The following is a 24,820-nucleotide window of genomic DNA, read 5'->3' on the forward strand; positions in this document are numbered from 1 at the left end:
CTTATCTCGTACATGCCAGTTTTCGTTTGAGGCTTTTCCACCGTTGTTCGTTCGGTTCCCCACTGATAGTGGTTTTGGGCCATGCTTTCGATAAGCTGGTAGGCATCAGCATAAGGTTTGTTCATTAGTGCACCACCTGCAGCGGCGTCTATTGTTAACCTTGTGTTGTACAAGAGACCATTATAAAATGTGTGAATTACTAACCAGTCTTCCAAACCATGGTGTGGGCAAAGTCTCATCATGTCTTTGTATCTTTCCCATGCTTCGAAAAGAGACTCGTTGTCTTTCTGTTTAAATCCGTTTATCTGGGCTCTTAACATAGCTGTTTTGCTTGGCGGAAAGTATCGGGCAAGAAAAACTTTCTTCAACTCGTTCCATGTGGTGACAGAGTTTGAAGGGAGAGACTGAAGCCATCTTCGAGCACTATCTCTTAATGAGAAAGGAAAAAGACGAAGTCGAATTGCCTCCGAAGTGACACCATTAGCTTTAACAGTATCAGCGTATTGGACAAATACGGATAAATGAAGGTTTGGATCCTCGGTAGGATTTCCAGAGAATTGGTTCTGTTGCACAGCCTGCAACAGCGAAGGTTTAAGTTCGAAGTTGTTTGCTTCGATTGCGGGCGGAGCAATACTTGAATGCGGCTCATCTTGCGATGGAGCGGCGTAATCTCTAAGAGCACGAGCTGGTTCTGCCATCTCGGGTATCGAAGGAAAAAGGTTTTTGAAATCAGGAAGTTCTACAGGAGGGAGATTGTTTGCAGCACGATATTCCCGAATTCGTCGTAGGACTCGGAGATATAGTTCGATATCGTTGATTCGTAAATAGAGCGGTTCGCCTTGTGAGCGAGTGCGTGGCATACAAATCAACGAAAGAAAGAATAGAAGAAAAAGAAACCTTAGTCTCTACAGCGTAACGGAAGAGTTACGATATCGACTAAATAAAAGTCCCCGGCAACGGCGCCAAAAACTTGATCGCGACTTTATGAGTCGAATTTGGGGTACAAACTGCAAGTGCACAGTTCTATCGCGTAGTTTTAAAAGATATCGATCCCACAGGGACTTATGAATCGATATACCGTTATCTAAGGTTACTTCGTAAAGCTAAGGTGAACAATGCTTGATTGTTTGGGGGAAAGCTAAAAACTAAACTAAGATCTAGATTAAATATTAATAAAACAGATATCGGTATGTAGTTCGTCGTAATTATGGAATCAATCCTTCGTCGGTCTCTTGGTTTTAAAATAAATCTTTTCAGTTGACTATATTGATTAAAAGTTTTTTCTCAAACTCTCGCTCTGTTGAATAAACCATGATTTTATGTTAATGTAGCTGTCACTTATAATTAAGTCAAAAACCATTTTTTGAAAGCAATAAAGTCCATAGAAACTCTTTTCAAGAAAACACTGACCGTTTAAACACCCTTATCTCAAACTCTCGCTCTGTTGACTTAGGTTATATAGTTAAATTCGAATGCTTGACTCTCGTCCTCACGTTCAATCTTTAAAAATACTTTTTGGAAAAGATCGGAATTTAATTAACTCTAAAACTTGCTCTCGTCCTGATCTAGAATTAATGTCTAATTTACACTGTCCAGTTAAAACCTCAAACTCTCGCTCTATTGATTTTAACTTCTTTATGTCTTTTACTTTCGTAAAAACCTTTGTTATTAAACCTGTAAATTGAGACCGTAAAAAGAGTGATTTTAATTCTAAACTTTAATTTAACCGACTGAGTTTTGATTCCTTATTCCGCTTACTTTACATACCGATATCTAGGCGAATTAGCCAGACATGCTAAACAAACTAAAATATTTATCATGCATAAACAGACTCATCTCAGGCAGATAATATAAATAAATAATAAAACAAAGCATTAAATAATAATTAAAGAACCTGAATGAGGTAAACAATAGTCTTGAACACTCCACCACAAGCCGGTAGGATTTGTTCTTGGATTCTTCAATTAAACAACAAATTAAAACGAAGGAAATAAAACTAGATTCTAACGTAAGGTTAGATCCGGTAAAAAGGTGCACAATAGTTTCCGGTGTAGAAACTATTGCACGAAAAGAATTAACTAAATGCTAAAAAGGAAAAAGGAAAATAGAAATTGCAAAAGAGGTAAAGTAGAACTCGTAAAAATAATAAAGGAACAATGCCTAAGCTGCTGGAAAAATAAAATATGCAAAAGCGAAAACGGCAAAGGAAAAAGTGTGGAAAAGCTTCGGAACCCTTTTTGGTTTTTGCAAGTGGCTATTTATATAAGTTTGAGTAACCGCTTCCGCTGCCAAAAAGTCTTCAACGTGGATAAATGCATGGCGTGGATATAGGGCTCAACACTCCTCAACGTCTCTGAGGCGTTCCTTGCGCCAAAAAAATAGGGGAATGGTGTGACGTTCGTCACACCATGTGTGACGTCCGTCACAGGAGTGTGCAAGGCGTGACGCTCGTCACGCCCTCTGTGACGTCCGTCACATGCACGGCACCTGCGTTTTGTGTTTTGGGCTGGGCTTTGACATTTGGTTCATTTTCTTTCCTTTTTGCACCTCCCTTTCTTTCATTTTTACTTGTGCTTCAAAATAAGCCACCTGAGACAAATAGGAAGAAAATACCGCGTAATATCTTATAAAATGAAGTGAACTGAAATAAATAATAATAAAATTTAATTGAATTAAGTCCTAAAATATGATATAATTTCGTGTTATCACTTCCTTTTCTTGTTTTTTTATATTTTTTCAACATTCAAAAATCCATATCTCATCCAATTTTTGTCCAAATAATGTGAGATTTTTTGTGGAATGATCCTTGTAGTCTCTAGTATTTTTTGGTGATTTTTGTGGAAATTGTGCACGTGTGGTTTTTGGAATGGCCTAGGGTTTGCATGAACATGTGTTTGCTTGCACCTTGCTTGGTATTTTGATCATGAAATGATGATGATTAATTGGAAATTCTTGAAATTTTGTATGCATATTCTGGACTCATGCCTGGACATTTTGGTATATAGTTTGTGATTTTTGAGTTCCTGGATTGAGAGATATGACATGATCATTAGAGGTGTGACAATTTGTGTCACACCATGCCTTGCCTAACTTCCTGATTTTATTTGCCATGCTTATTGAACATGAAATAAGCTGAATTTTTGCATGATGATGCTTAGGGATGTTAGTACACATGTGGATTTTTCTGGATTTTTTGAGTGCATTTCCAATTTGTTTGATAATTTCTCCCCTGTTTGACCAAATGTGGAGTTTTTGTGAGTCGTGTTTTTAAATGTTTTGTGAAATTCTGGATATGTATAGGATGGACCTGATATTTTGTGGAGTGATTATAGACACATTGAAGTTTGTCATGGTTTTGGTTTGGTGCATTTATCATGTTCCTACACTGTTTTGTGCTTGCTTGAAGTTGATACATGATATTGTGCCTTGTTTGGACTTGTATGAGCATGCTTTAACTTGATGAATTTAATTGACTTGCTTCCCATTGTCCAATTGACTTGAAATTTGGTGTGATTGACATGTTATGAATGCTGTTTAGCTGTGAATTTTTTGGAGATTTATTGAATTGTTTTGTATTGAGTTTGGATTGGATCTTTCTGTTTGGTCCTTTGAGGTTCTAGATTGCATGTTTTGCACTATTTCTTTCATGAGATGATCTTGGTTGATGAGATGAACATGAGACCAACTGGATTTGATTCTTATTTGATTGATCTTGATTTTGGATAAGTTTCATGTTCTGTTTTGAAATATTGATCCCATTTTGACCCTAGGCTTTGTCCTAGGGTTATGCTTCTCATGTTTGGATTGTGTTTTCAGGACAAAAGGCAAATGGCATGGAAGAATTAATGCACTTGGTTTGAGTTGCTCATGTGAATGATGTTGATTAACATTAATTTTGTTTTGTAGGTGGTTTCTAATTCATTTGTGTTGAGCATTGGCTTATGCTTTGCTTGATGCATTGCTTGTGTACAGTTAACTGTGTGACTTTTAACTTGTCTGTTTAACTGTTTGAGCTGAGTACTGACTATGCTAGATTGATTTCAGGTACCTTAGTTGCTATAGTTCTTTGTGAACTTGCTGTTGCTGCTGCTTGGTTGTGTAAACCAATTGAGGTAGAATCACTAACTCCGTGTAGTCTGGAAGACCTGGCCTGTTACTAGGCCAGGCACCTGTCTGAAGTCCTCCTGAAGAGGCGATGTTTGTGCTTGTTTATTTTTGTCCCCAAGCAGGAAAAGACCTTTGTTAAGGCAATTGGCAGACACAAGAGGTGTGTAGTCCACCTCCTACTAACCTGTTGAGTCATCCCTTGGCTCACATTACATGTTGATGCCTTGTGGATCCTAACCCAAGATCCATGTACAGTTGTACAGTTGAGTCAGTGTCATAAGTGTAGAAGGGTTCCCACTTTCTGGACCCACACTTCCTTTGTCTGAAGCTCTCCCTGGCCAGGGATAAGAGCTGTGAGGCACACCCCTCACTCACCTTTCATCTGGCTTCACCCTGACTCTCAATGTCAGGGTTAAGAGCTAACATCACCCTGATACAGTTGACTTGCTTTGGCAGTCTAACCCTTGTTTGAGCCACCTTGGTGTGTATATAGTGTGTGCTATTTGTGATTGTTTGCTTTGATTGCTTTGCCTGTTTAGGATTAGCTTGCTGCCTGTGCAAGTTAGGATAGAAACCATAACATAGGGCAATGATGCATGATAACATCTAGGCTCGAGTCCAGCTCCCTAGTAGTGTGTCTCCCTTTGTATCTGGTTAGAATTTCTTTCCCGTTCAGGGGAACTACGTCGCCCTGATCCTCATACCAGATGAGGTACGTAGGCAGGAGATCGTGCGAGGTCTCTCCGGGCAACCCTTTTTCTTTTTTGTGTGCGTTTGCTTGGCAGTTGCTAGGCTCGAGTGCCTGACTCCTTAGTAGCTCGTTGCTTGTTTGTTCTTGTGTGTGTAGGAGATGGATGTAAGCCCAGCGATTGGCATTCTGTATCCTTTTGTTGTGTGCTTGGAGTCCGGTATAAGTCCATCAAGTGGCATCTGGTTTCCAGTGTGGATTTGTTTGGTTCGGAAGCTGATGTAAGTCCAGCGATTGGCGTTCAGGTTCCATGTTTGCCTTTTTGTGCGTGTGTTTTGTTTCGGCGTGCGTGAGCCGAACTACGGCAGCTCTGATTCTCGTTCCAGACGAGATACGTAGGCATAGGATGCGATATCCTAGCGAGCCCTCTCCCCTCTTCCTCCACCTGTGTTGTCTTCAGTGTGTGTGTGTGATGTTTGTTTTAGCAACCTTTTTCTATCTTTTGAGCGTGGATCCCGTCGAGTACGACGGATGCGTAGGGGTGCTAATACCTTCCCTTCGCATAACCGACTTCCGATCCCATTCTCTTTGGTCGCGAGACCTTGCTTTTCCCAGGTTTACTTCGAGCGTTTCCTTTCCCTCTTTGGGATAAATAACGCACGGTGGCGGCTCTGTGTTGTTTTGTTTTAGCCCGCCGGTTGTTTTTCGCGGATGCGACATCAGCGAGCAATTCCAGTAGCAAAACATCAAAACTCGTTGGGGCGAAGGAGGAAGCGTGGGCTTCGCCTAGCGAAGGTTTCTTCGCCTAGCGAACATATGAAATCTGGAATTAGATATTTCTCTGGGCGCAGGCACTTCTGGTGGCCTATTTTGGGGCTCGCTAGGCGAACCATTCTGCTCGCCTAGCGAGCATGACAGCTCAGGAACCACTACTATAAGTAGCAGGAGCTACTTTTTGGAAAGGACACAACTTTTTTAGACTTAGATATTTTTCTGCATTTTCTTGGGATCATACTTTGTAACCTAGAAACACATTTTCTTCATTTTTCTTCATCTCTTAACAATATTCCATAAAAAGAAGGTGGATTCCCATCCAATCTCGATTCTTCGACTCGGATGTTGATCAACCTTCAACCGAAACTTGTTGTACAAGCTACCATGAAAATGAGTAGCTAAGTCCTTCATTTTGTCAAGGTTAGATGTAGATTATCATAAGCTTTGTGTGTATATGGGATGATCTTCATTTGTAAACTCTTTAATGATGAATATATGGTGAAAACTTTGTTTTATTGATAACTCTTTGTGTTGGTTTATGATCGAGAGATGTTTTCCAACTCTTTACCTAGGTTTTCGTCCAATCTTGTTTGTTAGCTAGAGATAGTAATGAATGATTTTGTTCACCATAAAGTTGAACCAAAAAGTTGTCATTTTGATAGATTGTGTGAGAGATCAACAACGGATCAAAATGGGAAAACCCACAATGTGTGTTAGAGATAAACACATTGGGAGGACTTTGTGAAATAGTTTATCATCTAAAGGAGTTTATGAGTTTTATTGATCGAACATATGCATGCAAAGTGATCGTCGAACCCTAACTTTGACAATATTTCTCAAATAGAAAAACCAAAACTTTTACCGCAATTTCTTACTCTTTTATGCAAGCTACCGTGACTAAAAACCAAAACCCCCCTTGTTACTACGAGTTAAGAACTTAACAACTGTCGAACGGCGGCGATATCTCACAATCCCTGTGGAGACGATAACAAAAACCCGACACTCTAACCCTACACCCAACAAAATGGCGTCGTTACCGGGGATTGTGAATTGATATTGCGAGCATCACAATAGTTGCTAGATTTTTAACTTTTGAATTTTTGACTTGTGCTTGTTAATTTGTTTGGTTTATTGTGCAGCTTTCGTTTTATGCGAGGGCAGGTTCCTGAGGACCAACTTCTTTTTGATCCTGAGATCGAAAGAACCGCAAGGAAACTGAATAGCAGAACGAGACGAAGGAGGCAACAAGCTAGACAACGACAAGAACAAGGAGAAAGTTCTTCTACAACACATCCACCACCTTTCACACCTATCATGGATCAACCACCACAACCACCGCGCATTTCCACACCATGTGTCAATAATCCAAGGAATACTGCTCAGTTTGCCAACCACACGGGAAGACAAACCGAGATGAAGACGAGAACTCTTAACCTGCTATATGGAAGTCCATTCACCGGAATGGACCATGAAGATCCCTTTGCTTTTCTTACCAAATTTTATGAGATAGCATTGGCGGCCGGAGTTGATCAAGCTCAAGAGCTACCGTTGTTCAAAAGACTTTTTCCTCATGCTTTGCTCGGCAAAGCCAAAGATTGGTACTTGGATCAAACACCTGCAGTCATGACGGATTGGAACATGTTGGAAGAGAAGTTCATTGAAAGATTTTTCTCCCACAACCGTTTCATGGAATCCAAAACGGCTATCTCCGTGTTTTCGCAAGGAACCAATGAATCATTGAATGAGGCATGGGAAAGATTTAAATCCATGCTTCGGAAGTGCAAAGGGCATGGTTTTGACGTATTGACTCAAATCCATATTTTCAAGAATGACCTTCAACCTAATTGCAAGACTTTGTTGGATGCTACTTTGGGTGGTTCTTTGTTGTCTAAAAGCGCCGAAGAAGCTACTGATATCATTAACCGTATGGCTCTAAATGACCTCCAAAGTCAAAGTAGAGGCAACACTTTGAAGAAACCGGGAGTGCTTGAACTTGGGACAAACGATGCTATTCTTGCCCAAAACAAACTCATTTCACAACAAGTCGAACTCTTAACTCAACAAATAAAAGAGTTGAGAGAGCCTTCAAAAGCTAAACAAATAGCTTGTTGTGAGCTTTGCAAAGGTGAGCATGACACCGGATTTTGTCCACCTCCCGGGTTCGAAGAAGTGAATTACATGGCGAACCAATGAGACTACCAACCGAGGCAACAACCACAACAACCGTATCAACCACATCCTCGAAATAACCAACAACACTTTCAAGGGAATCAAGGGTTCCAACCAAGGGATAACTATCACCATAACCAAGGTTATGGGGGTGGTACTTCTAACCGTCAAAATCCTCCCCAAAATCCTTACCAACCTCAACAACCGCCGGTTGTGACGCCAAAGTTAGAAGAAACATTGACACAATTTATGCAAATGTCGATGGCTAATCAAAAGAGCACCGATGCGGCAATCAAAAATATCGAAACTCAAGTCGGACAACTTGCTAAACAACTAGCGGAACAACAATCCGGACCATCTTTTTCGGCGAACATGCAAACGAATCCAAAAGAACATTGTAAAGCGATAACGACGAGAAGTGGAAGGGAGTTGATTAGTGAGAGTAAAAAAAGAGATGAGAGTGAAAAAAGAGAGGAAGAAAAAAATGATGAGGAGAAAATACCAGAGGATAGTATTGATGGTGAAGTTGGGGAGTGGAGTGAGGAAGAAGTTGAAAAGGATGAAAAAAATGGTGAAGTAGAAAACAAAGAAAGTGTGGAAGTCGAAAAGAATAATAGTGATGAAGTGAAGGTGGAGCCAGTGAAAAATAAAAGAGAGAGGAACCCTAGAAGTTCTAGAGGAAAGGAGGTAGTGAGCGCTACTTCAATCCAAAACCTTCCATATCCACATGCTTCATCTATGAGGGAGAATGAACAACATTACGCCCGGTTCATGGATATATTCAAACAACTAAAAATGAACATTCCGTTTGACAAATTCTTCTTCCCGGTTGGTTTCATTGTGATTGATATGGAGGAGGATGACGATGCTCCGCTTATTCTTGGCCGACCATTCATGAAAACCACACGCATGATGATTGACGTTGACAACGGTTTGATGAAAGTAAGGGTCCAAAATGAAGAGGTAGCCTTCCATCTTTTTGAAGCCAAAAAGCATCCTAATGATAAGCATGATTCTTTCCGAATCGATGCCACCAAGGAGAAACTAGTGGAGGTCGCAAACCAGGTTCATGTTTCTAATCCTTCAGAAAGATCTCTTATCGGAGTCTACAACGTTTCAACCAAAAATAAAGGAAACGAGATGGAAGCATTGTTGCATGAACTAGAGGCTTGTGGAGAACTTGTTTATCATGAAGAGACAAGCGAAGCCTTGGATATGACAAAGAAAGTGGAGGAGCCAAAACTAGAGCCACATTTGAAGTATGTGTTCCTTGGTGATAACTGTACTAAACCGGTAATCATTAGCAATACTTTGTCCACAAAAGAGGAGAATCAATTGATGCGAGTGCTGAAAAAGAAGGATGTTGTCAAACTAGTAGAGGTCGGGATGAATTGTTCTATCTCCGATGGTGAATGGGTGAGCGTTGTGCAAATAGTTCCGAAAAAGGGTGGTATCAGATTTTACCGAAGGTTCATCAAGAACCTCTTGAAGACAACAAAGCCCTTGAGGAAGTTGCTCAACAAAGTGGATCGCGGGAGCTGTGCTATTTCCTTGGATGCTCCTCTGTGAGCATCGAACCGTCGAGCTTATTCGATGTTAAACAAGCGCTTGTTGGGAGGCACCCCAACATTGTAAGTATTTACAGCTTTCTGTTACGTGGTATTGGTGTTCAATTTGAAGAACCTTGCTGAAATGTGCTTTACATGCTGTTTTGAAAAAACAAAATGCTATCATGCTCGCTAGCTGCTCGCTAGGCGAAGGCAGTAGCGAGCGTAGCATGACAGAACTTTAATTCCGTTTCACAAGGCCACTCATTTGGGCCCAAAAACTTGTTATTTCGTTTTCAGTCTGAATATAAGGATCAAACTTACTCTCACTTGCACAAAATCACGCTCTCACTTTCCATCTCACACAAACCCCAACTGTTACATTGCAAACCCTAACCACCGTTGCATTCCAAGTTGGCATGTGGACATGCCTATTTTTGGAGAAGGGGCGGGTGCCGGTACTTCTGGTGCTGATACTTCTGGTGGTGCTGAGGATGGTGATGACGATGATGATGATGATAGTGAGGATGGTACCGGTTCTGAGGCCGGTAGTGATGAGAATTCTGAGTCCTATGAGGGCTAAGTTTGTTTTATTTTTCATGTTATGTTTTATTTTATTGTATTTTCAGATTTGTAGTATTTTGGTTTTGGTTATGTACTTTTGGGGTGTTTTGTCCCCCACGCACATTTTTTAACATTTTGAAGTAATGATCATTGTTTATGTTTTTAAATTATTGTGTTTGGTTTAAATTTCTTTGTTTTAATAAATTTTTGGTTGATGAGTGTCAAACCTTCTAGATTGGTTGCTCCTCAAAGAAGTATCCAATGAAGGTGCATCTGAGCTTGGATGGCAATGATAAAAATAAACAAGCGAATAATGCTAAGGTACATGGTTACCTCCGGTTAGAATTTTAGAATGCATTAAGAACTTTACTCTTTTCGTAATTGAATATTGTTCTTTTTGCAACATAATTGAATGAATGTTTCATCTAGGACTTAGAACCACAAATTGTGAGGAAACCTCCATTGTACACTTAAATGCTGGATTCTAATAAACTTTGTTGATTCATTTGATTCATGCTTGGTCTTTTATTATTGTGAATTTGTGGAAGCAATTAGAAATGATCAAGGCGTTTGTTTTCTTTCGAGCACAACCAGTTCCAAATACAACTTACCCGTGAGCAGAGAGAGTATTCGTTAACCCCTTTGAGCTTAAACAGTTGAATCGCTTGAAATAAAGCGAGATGTCAAAATCTTTTTTCTTGAAACCCGAATTTTTTTGATAATTGTTCTTTTACCGTAAAAAGTCAAGAGCATTCACTTAGGGTGAGTAAAAAATAAGTTAGGGAGAACGAAAAAGAGAATCGGTAAGTGCCACAACTCTTAAAAAACCGAGCAAGCATTGAAAAAAAATGAGAAAAGAGAAACATATGTTTTGTGAATATGATGTGAAAAGAAAAAAAAATAGAGAAAATGAAAATGAATGTTTGCTTGGAAGAAAAATAGTGAAAAACAAGAATTGAGTTGTGAAATAAGAGTTGTGAAGGTTTCAAATGAGAAACAAAGGGAACGAAGTTGAGATGTGTGAATAGTGTACAATGAATGTCTCTTTTGCATCGGCAATTTCGTTTTCAATGGCCTTAGATATGACCCTTGTTTGTAAACCTAACCAAGCTACAACCGGAAAAGTCCTTAGTGGTCTTCGTGCTTCCGCATTTCCATTTATAATTGTTAGACATTGTATGAATTGAATTGATTTCTTCATTGTTTGTTGGAGAGTGACATTATCCCCGCGGTTGCAAACGCGTAATTTCTTCAATCCTTATTCGAAGAGGAGAGATAGGGTGATTCATTCAGGATGACATTTTTGTAGATTGATACATGTTTTGCATTACTATAAAGTTTTAGTTCTTGTGTATTATGTTATTCTAACCATTGGGAACTTGTGTCTAGTTGATTCTCTTGTGTTTGAGCCATTTTATCCAATTTCGGAGAAACCTTTTTCTTAAAAGCAAATCCTCTTGTCCTTCAAGAGGCATACTTTGCTTGAGGACAAGCAAGAATCTAGTTGGGGAGAGTTGTTAGATGCCCAAAAGTGCTTATTTGAGCTATCAAATGTGGGCATCTTTCACTCCTTTTTGTCGTTAAAGTGTTCGAAACCGCCTTTGCCTTTGATGATTTGCAATACAATGTTAAATGATCTTGGTACCTTTAATTTGTGTGTTATTATGCAGAAATTAGGCATGAAAGAATAGAAAACAAAGACACAAGAAAGTTGGCAAAGGAACCAAGAAAGGAAGCATTCATCAGCATGCTCGCTAGGCGAGTGTTGTAGCGAAGAGCTCGCTAGGCGAACACCCAGCGAGCTGCCAGCGAACATTCCCAGAATTTTACAGTAGCAAACATCAGCAAACTCGCTGTGGCGAAGGAAGTAGCGAGCACTCCCAGACTTGGACAAAACCACAGTTAGCACTTACTCGCTAGGCGAGCCACTAGCGAGCTCCCAGCGAGAAATTCCAGTAGTAAAACATCAAAACTCGCTAGGGCGAAGGAGGAAGCGTGGGCTTCTCCTAGCGAAGGTTTCTTCGCCTAGCGAACATATGAAATCTGGACTTAGATATTTCTCTGGGCGCAGGCACTTCTGGTGGCCTATTTTGGGGCTCGCTAGGCGAACCATTCTGCTCGCCTAGCGAGCATGATAGCTCAGGAACCACTACTATAAGTAGCAGGAGCTACTTTTTGGAAAGGACACAACTTTTTTAGACTTAGATATTTTTCTGCATTTTCTTGGGATCATACTTTGTAACCTAGAAACACATTTTCTTCATTTTTCTTCATCTCTTAACAATATTCCACAAAAAGAAGGTGGATTCCCATCCAATCTCGATTCTTCGACTCGGATGTTGATCAACCTTCAACCGAAACTTGTTGTACAAGCTACCATGAAAATGAGTAGCTAAGTCCTTCATTTTGTCAAGGTTAGATGTAGATGATCATAAGCTTTGTGTGTATATGGGATGATCTTCATTTGTAAACTCTTTAATGATGAATATATGGTGAAAACTTTGTTTTATTGATAACTCTTTGTGTTGGTTTATGATCGAGAGATGTTTTCCAACTCTTTACCTAGGTTTTCATCCAATCTTGTTTATTAGCTAGAGATAGTAATGAATGATTTTGTTCACCATAAAGTTGAACCAAAAAGTTGTCATTTTGATAGATTGTGTGAGAGATCAACAATGGATCAAAATGGGAAAACCCATAATGTGTGTTAGAGATAAACACATTGGGAGGACTTTGTGAAATAGTTTATCATATAAAGGAGTTTATGAGTTTTGTTGATCGAACATATGCATGCAAAGTGATTGTCGAACCCTAACTTTGACAATATTTCTCAAATAGAAAAACCAAAACTTTTACCGCAATTTCTTACTCTTGTATGCAAGCTACCGTGACTAAAAACCAAAACCCCCCTTGTTACTACGAGTTAAGAACTTAACAACTGTCGAACGGCGACGATATCTCACAATCCCTGTGGAGACGATAACAAAAACCCGACACTCTAACCCTACACCCAACAACGGTAAATATTATGTATTTACTGTTATTACGCAACATTAATAAGTTAAGCACATATAGTTGGGGTTCAACTGTATTGACCCATCTATATAGTGCAATGTATAAAAATGCCAAAAAAATACTTGTACTTTTTATTTATGTGCGTATTTGCTACAAGCATGGGGTTGGTCAAGAATGTCGTCACTCGCCCCGGTAAACGAGAACCCATTCATGTTCCCGTTTGCAACAAAGTAAGTTTAACATCTTACCATTTAATTAATTATACTTTATATTATAATTAACTATAAATAATATTTTTCAATTGTTTATGATCTAGGTGGTTAGTTAGAGGGATGAACTACAATGGGTGTCTGAAACACGCTATAGTAGTCTATCGCAATCTATTGGACCACATTGGACCAGACGATGTAATACTCCTACACAACCCTATTTTAATTTAAAAATACTTATCAAATTATTTATCATTTAATCGTGTCGTATTGTTGTACAGTTTATCTGGAGACCATATTTGGGTCTTGATCACCAGGTTAACAATGATGATGTTGTAGTTTGGACAACAAAGACACCAATATCCGGTTCATTAATGTGGAGATGCACCAGAGTAACCGGGTAAAATTGCAATTCAGCATGCAACAACAGATTCCAGAACCTCCGACGTGTTTGGGAGATTGACATCAAAAAAGAGTTGATGCCCAATGAGATTATTCCGACTGGAAAGACTTCGCAAAAGAGATGTGTCATCATTGGAGGAATCGATGACAACACATCTTAAACGAACCAGTCATCCATGGTGCTAGACCAACTCAACAATATATGGCATGGTTTAGGTCGGTAACAACGCAACAATTTGTGTCTGAACCACGATATTTGATTGATCCACACCAACTAGCTTTGTCATCATACGCCCAACAACAAGTCACCGTCCAACACCAATGTCAAACCATCCAAACCCAACAACCAACCTCACACCATCAACCTACCACATACACCCAACAACTAAACGCCCAACTTCGCAACCCATTCATGCCACCCACCCAACAACCAAACATCCAACCTCGCAATCCATTCATGTCACCCACCGAACCACAAAACCAAGAATCAAACCCTACCCACCAACAACCATACGCATCAACCACAACCGTCTATAGCCCAGATGATTCATATGAGTCACTTCATCGTATCCCCCTACCAATGACCACCCAAACATCTCATCACCAAAACATCCAACCATTGTTTAACTATAGTACACCCCAAGAACCATTGCTTCGTTTCCAAAACGATTCAATGTCCCAATTCGAGCAACTAAACCGTCCACAATCCACCCAACCGCATCGACTTAACTACGATAACATGGGCACCGAACTCCATTACGGAAACGTTGTTGGCCAGAGCCCCCGGCTATTGGGAACAAATGATGACACATCTATTAAATACCGTTGAACCTTCACACCAACCATCGTTGGATCAGGTCAGCACGCAAATAGCCCCAACACCTCAGGAAAATCGTGGAGACCTCGAAGACAAACTAACGCACCTAGATGTGGAACAAAAGGACATTTTGATCGGGTCGGTCATTAAATTTTTGTCAATCCCATGTAACGGTTATTATATCATGAATAAAATTTTCTTTTAATATTTTATTTCATTATTTATAAATTTAAAAAAAAACATTAAAAATAAAAATAATAATAATACAAAGTGTATGCGCCAGATGAATTGACGCATACACTAAAGACCAGCATCCTAGACGCCACCATTTAATGCTTCAAAAGTATGCGTCAGTGGCGCCTCCTCTTGTGTCAAAATGGATGCGTCAGTTCATCTGACGCATCTGTTTTGAAAGGTGATTATTTTAGAAAAAAAATTTAAAATATTAATCATTTTGGAATTTTTTTTTAAATAGTGATTATTTAAAAAAAATTCTAAAATTAATTCAGTGTCAACATTTAATTATAATTTAAAGATAAATATGATAAACTGTTGACTTTAAAATTAATTTTACACTTAGTGAAAAATTAATTTTACATATCCGTAGTATTTCTTTCCTGGATTTATTTATACCTTTCCATTGAAATATGTGTGCGTTGCAAGAGATAAATTAAATACAGCTGTGGCTATGAAACCAGCCAGAGACAGAGCAAGCAGAAAGAGTTATCAGCACAATGATCGGTTTAACCACGTCATGCCATGGTCTCGTGACTCATCTCAGAAGCTTCAAATTTTGGTCAAATATATCAACTGCGAATAAAATAGACTTTAAATACGTGTGTTTGATCCAAATGTCGCAAAATTAAAATATAAGTCCCAAAATCTCACAAAACTAAAATTAAAATTGTTTATGCGAAAAAAAAACTATATTAAAAAATAGTTTGAGTAAGAAAATAATATATTATAGATTAGTTATAAACAAATAAAATTTATTACATAATAAAATATATTTAAATTAAAATATAAACAAACAATATTTATTATATTTAAAAAAATAATTAAAATAATATTATATTCAATAATAAATTTTAATTAATTTATATATTAAAAAATTGTTTTTAATTAATTAATAATAATTCAGAAAATAAAAAAATGAAAAAAAAATCCTCCATCTAAGACGGCGGATCCCAATAGCGGCTTTAATATGTCTATCATTTCAGATGAAGTGTGTAAAAAAATATTAAAAAGTCCACTAAAGAATAAAAAAGTGGCATTTGAGATTTTTTTTAATGAAATGATATTTTGGAACTTATATTTCAGTTTTGTGGCATTTTGGTCAAACTCTCTTCAAACATAAGTGAAAATTTAATTTATATTTAGGAAGAAATTAGAGCTGATTTTAAGAGATTTAGGGTCTGTTTGATTCAATTTCAACTTTTTGTTTTTAAAAACTGTTTTATAAATTAGTTTTAAGAATTGTTTTTAGGATGAAAACAAAATAAAAATTTATTTAGAAGCTTTGTTTTGTAAAACTATTTTTGAGATAATAAAAGAAAAAACTTGTTTGGTTGATTTGTTTTTAAAAACTAATTCAAATATTGTTTGATTTTTACTTTTAGAAATAGTGTGATTATAAGTAAATGATAAAATATTATATATATTAAAGAGTTATAAAAAAATATAAAATTATTTCAGTAATTAATTAAACTAATTTATTTCTTTAATTTTAAATTTTAAACAATTATTTTACATTTGAGAAAATGGATGATACATTGATAGTGTAAATTAATTTTACATTTTCGATCAATAATGATTATATCCCACTAAATCATATTAATTTTTTTTTAAAATTATTTATATGATATAACAAAATGATATATTTTTATTGAATGATCGTGTAATTTTTTTTACTAGGTTAGTACATCTCCATTAATCTCTTTATAATTTATTTTAATTTATTGTAAAATACTATTTGCAAATTAATTTTATTCCAATCATATTATTTTCTTAAAAGAGATAAAATTTACAAATTATTATCTTACAATTTTATAAATTTCAATTTGTTTTCTATAAGTTAAATATTTTTGAATGTAATTTCACGGAATGTTCATGTCAAAATATAAACAATCACATAATGAATACATAAAAGAATGATAATTAAATTTTATTAAAAAATAAAAAGTAGATAAATATATAATGTACATGTTATAAACATAAAAATATCCAACCAATTAAAATGTGTTCTCGTGTACAAACGTAATATTTTTTATTTGTTGAGTTTTTCCGATGCAAATAATTATCTTACGCATATGAGTATAACAAAAACATATTTTCTATTGCAAATTCATATTTAACAAATCAACGTAATTACTATTAATAATAAAAATTTATAAATTTTTCATGTGTTTTCAATTTTTGTGTTTTAAAAATTCAAAAGTAAAACAACTTTTATTAGTTTTGGTTTTTTAGTTTTTAAAACTGAAAAACAAAAACACTTTTCAAAACCACTTTTTTAAAAACTATTTATCAAATGAGTTTTAGTTTTTCAATTTTCAAAAACTAAAAAACTGTTTTTAAAAAGGGAATCAAACAGGCCCTTAGTTTGAATTTTTATTTGAATGGAGAATTAGTTAAAGTACACTTTTATAATGTTAATTTTTAAAATAGCTAATTCTCATAAAGTGGTCAATTATAAGCTAAAACTTAGACGAATAAGTTACAATTCATTATTGAAAAGGTGATTGATGAGGCTCAATCAACATTTATGAAGCGAGAACAAATTTTAGGTGCTATACTTGTGGCAAATGAGACGTTGAGTGATGTAAAAAGATAATTGATTATGTTTAAGATGGATTTTAAAAAGGCGTGTGATTTAGTTAAGTAGGAATTTTTGAATACACTGATGGTCAAAATGAGATTCTTGATTGAATGGAAAAAGTGGATAATGGAATGCATAATCTCTTCTTCAACGCCAGTCTTAATCAATGGTAGTTCTACATATGAATCCATGATAGGGAAGAGTTTGCGTCAAAGAGATCATTTATCTGTGGTTTTGTTTTTGATTAATGTGGAAGATGTGCATGTTTTGTTTAAGGCATCAATTGATGTTGGTTTTTACAAGGGGTACCGTGTTAGCAAGAATGTGTTAGTCCGTGAGACACTTTTAATGAGGAGAGAAAGAATGAGAGAGAATGAAAATAAGGATTAATATTATTGAATTATGATTCTATAAACTGAATTACAAAATATGCCTATTACAACTAACTTGTATACTAAGTAACAAACCTAAATCATAATTAACTTTGGGCTTGGGCTACACAACTTGGATTATATCACAACATACCCCCCTATAATCCAAGTTGTCGAACATACACTAATCATAGTCGATCTGAACTATTCTTAATTTCTTTCTCAAATTCATAAATTTGTCGATCTTTAATCTTTTGGTGAAAATCTTGGTCAACTGTGCTTCACTTGAGCAATGTCTTACTTTAAGTTCACCTCAATTTACCTTATCCCTTAAGAAGTCAAATCTAACTGCGATGTGCTCCGTTCATGTAAAACTAGATTCTTCACAAGATTTATGGCTGACTTATTGTCGATCTGCAACACCAGATGTTTCTTCACTTCGACCTCAATCTCTTCCAGCACAAATTTAATCCAGATTACTTGACACACATCATAGGATCCTGTTATATATTCAGCCTCACATGATGACAATGCCACCACAAGTTGCTTTCTCGAGCACTATGAGATTGGGACACCAAAAACTTGAAAGAAATAATCAGTTGTGGTTCTTCGATCTTACTTATCTCCACACCAATCAACATCTGAATAACAAGTAACCATAACTTTTTGGCTTTCAGAGTCTCGTCGAAATATAATCCCATAGTTTATCGATCCTTTTAAGTAACTTAGGATTCTTCTTGCAGCCTTCATGTGTGACACCCTTGGTTCACTCATGTATTTGCTCGCTAATTCGATTGAGAAACCTATATTAGGTCGACTGTTACACACATATCTCAGAGATCCGACAATTTTTTTAAACAAAGTTACATCGACTTTGTCTTCCTCTCAATGCTCCTCCAACATCAAATTTGGTTTGACAGACGAAGATGTAGAAGTCGAATCATCCATCATGAATCTCTTGAGTATCTATTTGACATACTTTCTTTGATGTAGCATCATACCTTGCTTCGAAATTTGAAATTCCACGCATAGGAAATAAGACAAGTTTCCCATATCTGATATTTAAAATCCCTCATCATCATCTCTTTGAACTTCGATAAGTTCTTCAAGCTATTTCCACTTACCAGCAAGTCACCGACATATAAACAAATGATTGTTTTATCTTGTGCCACAACCTATGCACGTACACCATACTCAGACTTGCATTTGATGAATCCCAATTCGACCAAGTATGAGTCGATCTTCTTGTTCCATGCCCTAGGTGCATGCTTGAGGCCATAAAGCACTTTATGCAACTTATACATTTTCCTTGCTTCCTCCTGTATCACAAATTCAGGAGGTTGTGTGACATAAACTTCTTTGTCTAAGGGACCATTCAAAAATGTTGATTTCACATCTAAGTGAAATGTCGACCAGCCTTGCTTGCATGCCAAGGCTACAACCAAGTTGACAGTCTTCAATCTTGTGACAGATGTATATACTTCAAAGTATTCAAGTTCTGATATCTTAATAAATCCTCGAGCTACCAATCTCGCCTTATGTCTTTCTATCGACCCATCAACATTGTGCTTCAACTTGAACACCCACTTCACTTCGATAGCTTTTGTATGTGCCAGAAATTTGACTATCTCTCACGTGTTGTTTCTTTCGATTTCTCGTAACTCTTCGACCATAGCAGACTTCCACTCCATATTCTTTAAAGCCTCGCTATAGTTGATTGGTTCAGCCAGCACCTGCAAGTAAAGCAAAATGAACTAATTCTCCATATGGTGTGACTTCATAATCGCCAGTCACTTCGTAGTCTTGAAGTCTTACAGGATAAACTCTAGTTTTTTTAGGTCTCTGACTTATGCTAGCTATACCCTCTTCGAATTCGATTGTATTGGGAATGTCAGCAACTACTTCGACTGGACTATCAACATTTTCTTCGACTTCGACTTCATCTGTTTCTTCGTCGACGCCATAGCTCATCAATGGCTTGTTAATTGGATCACGATAATTCCAATCCTAGGAAGAATTTTCATCAATACCAATATCTCAACTCATCATTATCTTCTCATTGATTGGATTGAATAACCTGTATGCTCCAGTTTTGTGATATCCTACCAGAATCATAAGTTCACTCTTGTCATTAAGCTTTCTTCTTCTCGCATCAGGAACATACTTGTAACAAATAGAGCTAAACACCTTCATGTGATTCATTGGTGGTCGTTTTACACTCCATACTTCTTTAGTAACCTTGTTCTTCATATTCTTGGTAGGGAACCTGTTTCATAATATACACAGTAGTGGAAATGGCTTCCCCCATAAGGATTTTATAAAATTCTTCTGCTTCATCATGCATCTCACCATGTCCAATATGATCATGTTTCTTCTTTATGTTATTCCATTATGTTGATATGTGTAAGGAGCAGTTACCTCATGATCAATACCATATTCTGCATAGAACTCTTCAAACATCTTTGATGTATATTAGCCACATCTAACTTTTCGCAAAACCTTGATGTTCTTTTCAGTCTGGTTTTTAATAAGTATTTTGAATCTCTTAAAGATTGCAAATACTTTTTCCTTTCATTTAATCACATAGATCAAAAGCTTTCTTCTATACTCATAGACAAATGAGACAAAAAAACTATTCCTACCAATGGTATGATCCTCAAACGGGAAACATACATACGAATATACTACTTCTAGTATGCAATAGGATCTCATTGGCATAGTCAAAATGAAAAACTTTCTGGATTTCTTTTCGACTAAGCAACCTTCACAGAGTTTTACGGGAATCTCAAGACTTGGTATACCAATTACAATATCTTGAGTACTTAGTTAATTGAGTGACCGAAAGTTCAAATTTCCAAACCTCAAATGCCACAACCAACTATGCTTGTGGTCGACAACAATTTTTAGACATTGTACTTCAGTCAAACTGATCATGGTCTTGAATGTCCCGTTCTTCGATAAAGGATATTTCAAACCAAATTATTATGAGTGTCAAACAGTTCCAAGACTCCATCTTTCATAATTACTGAGAAACCTTTTTCGACCAGTTGTCCAACACATAACATATTGCACTTCATTCTAGGTACATAGAGTACACCTTTGATCATATCTTTTCCCCCATGCTCCTTTGAATATATGTCGCCAATAGCTTCTGCTTGCAACGAGCTATTATCAGCAAGTTTGACCATGCTCTTCTTCGGCGAGTCAAAATCTTTTAACCACACTTTTAGACCAGTCATGTGATTCGAGCAGCCCGAGTCAAGGAACCAAATTTTGGCGTGCAAATTTCGATCCTTCCTTCTTTCCTTTTGTCGCTCCCTTGTTTTTATTGTACCAATAATTCTTGGCCAAGTGATCCCATTTTTCACAGTGTTGCATACCTTTTCTCTTTTTCTTTATGATAGAAGTTTCCTTATCCTCTTTTCGAGGATTCAGAAGCCCTATCATCAACCTTATGCTTTTGAGGGTTCGACAAAGACTTCTTGCTCTAAGTCTTGTCTACTTTTCCTTTGAACTTGTCGGAACCACCATGCTTCTTCCAAGCCTGAGCCTGAAGTGCTTGTATCGAATCTTGAATCCATTTCCTTTCGACAATCCTAATCTCATGTACCTCCAACGAACGAACCAAATCTTCTAGTTTCAGGGTTTCAAGATTGTTGGATTCTAGAATAGCTACGATAACATGATCAAAGTGAGAGGTCAACATACACATTACCTTCTCAACTATCATCTTATCAGTTATGGTTTCACCATAACCCTTCATGAGATGGACAAGATTTTTCACCTTCGACACATAGCCTGCATATTTTCATCTTCTCCTATCTGCAGCAATTCATATTGTTGTCGCAAAGTATGCAATTTAATGACTTTAACTTTCTCACCTCTTCCAAAGTACTTGACAATAATATCATATGTCTTCTTCACCAATTCAGCATGAGAGATCTTGTCAAAATTAGCCGAATCTACCGACGACTGAATGCAATATGCGACCTTGCATTCTTTCTTCCCTGTCTCCTTGTTCGTGAATCTCTGAGCATCCGTTGCATTCTCAGCAAGCTCAGAGACGCCATTAGTAACCACTTTTAGGGTTTCATGAAATCCGAATAAGGGCTTCATCTGCTTGCTTTATCTTTTCCAATTTTTAACGTCATAAATTAGAAAAGAATTTGTAATGTCATTAGTATCATTCATCTTTGCAGCGATTGATTAACAACCCATGGTTTCGAAAACACAATCATCGGCGTGTGATTCTTGAAAACACGGTCAAGAATCTAACAGGAGCTCTAGGTGCCAATTTGATAACGCGCTAGTCACTTTTAATGAGGAGAGAAAGAATGTGAGAGAATGAAAATAAGGATTGTATTATTGAATTATGATTGTACAAACTGAATTTTAAAATATGTCTATTTATCTACAACTAACTTGTATACAAAGTAGAAAAACCTAAATCGTAATTAACTTTGGGCTTTGGCTACACAACTTGGATCATATCACAACAAAATATAGGATCACAAGTTCGAGTTTCACATCTGCAATTTATAGATAATTCATTATTAAGTAGTTAGGAGTATGGGGAAAACATCAGAGTCATGAAGACAAGTTTGATTATATTTTGACTTAATATCATTTTGTGTTCCGTATATATTGGTTGGGGTTCATATTGGCCCCTTAACTTTAAAAACGTCCATTTCGGTCTCTAAACTTCACTAAATATTTCAAATTTATCCTTTCTAACCTTTTTCCTTAACGTTGTTAAATGTTTTAATGTTTTGTCCTTGTCAACAAGATGTGGCAGTCACGTCAGATCACATGTTATAAATTGTAGCATCGCTTTCTAAAATCCCTAGGATATCTTTGTGAAATTAGGGTTCATAATACTTCCTTTTCAACCTTGGTTCGTAACACTTCTTCTACAACCTTACTTTCTTTTTCAACTGAGGGCATCTCCATTTCAAAAACAAAGAACAAGAATGTTTTCAACAAATTTATCTTCATCTCAAAAAGTTTTTGGTAATGGAGGAAAAGACTGTAACAACTATGAATTGAGGGTTTATTCATTTTATTTGAAGAATAAATGGAGTCCTAGGTGTTGGTGTGGGACCTTGGTTGTTCTTAGAAGGGCAATAACAATTAATAATTTTGAGAAGCAGATTTGGAGACGTTCACACTATAAGGTATGGTCTCTCTTCTAAATTTTCAATTTCAATTTGGCACATTGGCTAATGTTTTCCTAAATTTACGTAGGGGACTAAAAAATGATTGTGACTATTTTGCTTGGTATTATGATGAAGTGAGAGAAGATAATGACATATTTATCATGAAGAGAAAAAAGAGGTTGAGAATTTTAGCAAAAAAAAAATGAAGATCAACATTATAAATTGGTTCGATGTGAAGGAAGAATTAAAAGACAAAGAGACAAAATTGATGCACAAAAGCAAGAGTTAGAAGAACATGAGGTGACTCTCAAGAACAAAATGAAATGGAATAAATTTTGGAAGAATTTATGTTTCTTATTTATATTTGTTTTAATGTAAAATTTGATATTTTAATTAGGTTATTTTGTCCCTGTTTATTTATGTTTTAGTTGATTTTGTAATTTTTTTAGATGAATGAAATTAAATTCAAGTTTGAATCTTTACCTATTAATATATGTTTGTTGTATATATACTTTGTTTTTTTACATCAAATTGACATTAATAAATTTGATATCAATTTGACAGACCAAGTAAATATATTTTTGGTATACGTTTGGTGTTTTTGAACATCATATTGACATTAATAAATTGGACACCAAATTGAATACCAAGTAAATATGTTTTTAGTATACTGTGATTTTTTTGGACATCAAATTGTCATTAATACATTGGACATCAATTTGACATGATTTTAGTTGAATTGAATGTATCATTCTTTAACTGGATGCATCATTCTTCTATCAATAAACAATTATCAGTAAACATAAAATAACAAAACATTAAACTTACTTCATTAATTAGCAACAATAATCAATTATAGAGTACCGGAACATAGTACCAAAAGATAACTCAATACATCAAAATGATACACCAAGTCATAACAGAGTTCCAAAAGATATCTAACTTAACATTACAACTATCATAAACCAAAATAGAGTTTCGAAAGAAATCTAATTTGTCTTCTTGCTTGTTTGAGACGAACTGAGCCAGTGGTAGGACCTGAAACATTCATGTACTTAGACTAGTCCTGACTTGCCTGAGGTGGAGTCTTACTAGTTGCCTTGTTAGAACCACTTTTCTTGTACCTAATGCATTTAACATGTAATCACGTCCCCTTCATTTTGCAATCAAAGCCATCAATTTCTTCTTTCTCCAAATTCCTTTTATTTTTTTGGTTTTCTTGGCAATTTTCTAAAGACTAACGACTACACATCAGGATAACTTGTTCTTTCTCAATGGTTAGAAACATTAATAGAATAAATAACATGTTTATATACCCCTGATATTTGTTGTCTTTTTGTAAATATTAAGGAATATACTCCTCTATCATGTAGTTCCCGCTCTTCATGGAAGATATTGCATGAACACATGGCAAGGCAGAAAGGTGCCATTTTCTGCATGTTCTTGAAAGGTGCAAATTCATCACTATCATCTTCACCTTCACTCTCACTAAAATCCCTTTTTTAGTTTATTTTTCCTAGCACCCTATGTATCATTAGCATAACCTAATAAATTTTCTATACCAACTTCCATAAAATCATCACTATAACTACCTTCAACTAAGTCATCAAAGGCAACATATAACGAACTTCCATAATGAAAGCTCATATCATCACTATCATAATTTGATTAAGTACCAATGATTCCAAGATAATTTACCCCGACATTTGCCAACTCAACATCATTAACCTCACCATCATTCATATTACCCTCATTCATCTCAACCCAATTTTTCTCAACTGAATTGCCTTTTACTACACCCTCATTCATCTCATCCCTATTCACTTCAACTTGATTATCTCCAACTACACCATCACTCATCTCAGCCTCATTCACCTCAACATGATTGCCTCCAACTACACTATCATTCACCTCAGTCCCTATTCACCTTAGCATAATTGTCTCCAACTACACCCTCATTCATCTTAACCCCATTCACCTCAACCTCGTCCAACTCAATTACATCACATGTTGCACCTTTGACAATTTCGTCATGCAATTTTCCAATCTCTTTTTCTTTATCAAGAATAACAACATCATCTGGGTTTATTGTCTCATCCTTTACAGGACCATCATGGTCCATCATAATACTCAAGTTGAAAAAATGGATGTTGTACATACATATGACAATCCAAGTTTACCTT

General features: G+C 36.3%; 1 pseudogene; it reads left to right on the plus strand.

Moving 5' to 3' along the window:
- Positions 1–213: 213 nt before the first annotated feature.
- Positions 214–313, plus strand: LOC127089250 (uncharacterized; annotated as a pseudogene).
- Positions 314–24,820: the final 24,507 nt, after the last annotated feature.

This window comes from Lathyrus oleraceus, chromosome 5 (assembly GCF_024323335.1).
Source record: "Lathyrus oleraceus cultivar Zhongwan6 chromosome 5, CAAS_Psat_ZW6_1.0, whole genome shotgun sequence".
Classification (NCBI taxonomy): Eukaryota; Viridiplantae; Streptophyta; class Magnoliopsida; order Fabales; family Fabaceae; genus Lathyrus; species Lathyrus oleraceus.